Genomic DNA, 1,026 nt, shown 5'->3' with positions numbered 1-1,026 from the left:
CGAACTCCTGACCTCAAGTGATCTACCCACCTCGGCCTCCCAAAGTGCTGGGATTACAGGCGTGAGCCACTGCACCAGACCCATAACGGTATTTCAACAAACGGTTAGGGAATGCCATGAATTTCAGCCAGCATCTAGTGCGTGAATTCTTGAAAACTCCCCTGCCATATCTACTAGTTTGAAGTGAGGGCTGCAGGACCTTTCCAGCCTCTCCCTATTCCACCCTGTCACTCCCGACCCCATGTATATAGACGGCAGGTTGCTCCATAAACCTGTGATGTCTGGAATTTTGATTGGACCCCTAGTAGCTGGGCCCTGTTTGGGATCTAGAGGCCACCAAGAGTCCTGATCAGTTCCTGCATCTAGGAAGGTGCATAGGGTTTAAAACTGCTACTCACTACCGCTGACATGGGAATACTGGAAATGCCAATAATATGGAATTTTTTTTCCTGTTGTTTTAACAAATGGAAAGGGCACAGACATCAGAGTCAAATTCACCCAAACAGATTCACCCAAACAGCTATGTGATCTTGGGCAAGTCAACTTCTGTGTCCCTTGTGGACCTCCCATGTAACATAATACTTACCAAAGTGTATAGAAAAAGGTCCAGAAAAGATCTGAGAGAAGCCTGTAGGGTTGTTCAAAGCCTCTGCAATCAAATTGATGGAGCTCAAACCCCACCTGTGCCGTTTATTACTCGATGGATCACTCGTCTCCGTATCTCAGCTTTCCTTATCCATGCATAAACTGGGGACAGTAAGAGTACATAGTTGATGGGCCAGTTGTAAAGATTAAACGAGGTAACAAGCCAAGCTTTATCATAAAGCTAAAGCTCACCGTGAGCTCCCCACGGACATTAGCCTTATTGCTTTGTCACAAGGGCGGCTGTGGCGAGAGACAGCACTTTGTACCGTACCCTTTGGACCCGGTGAGCTGGAAGGGGCGAGTTTTTTATTGGCCTCGCTGCACGGGGCACGGGGAAGGGGGCCGTCCGCGGCTGTCCTAGCACCTCCGCGGCGGCAGAGG

The 1,026-nt window shown here is 49.2% G+C and overlaps 1 protein-coding gene across 1 annotated transcript in view; it reads left to right on the top strand.

Moving 5' to 3' along the window:
• The window catches only part of DNPEP (aspartyl aminopeptidase), a 26,776-nt gene that overhangs the window by 10,000 nt on the left and 15,750 nt on the right, over positions 1-1,026 (top strand). The window lies entirely within an intron of this gene.

Source organism: Mandrillus leucophaeus, unplaced genomic scaffold, assembly GCF_000951045.1.
Source record: "Mandrillus leucophaeus isolate KB7577 unplaced genomic scaffold, Mleu.le_1.0 Scaffold70, whole genome shotgun sequence".
NCBI lineage: Eukaryota > Metazoa > Chordata > Mammalia > Primates > Cercopithecidae > Mandrillus > Mandrillus leucophaeus.
The sequence above is the reverse complement of the archived record's forward strand: the minus strand, read 5'-3'. Positions and strand labels throughout refer to the sequence as shown.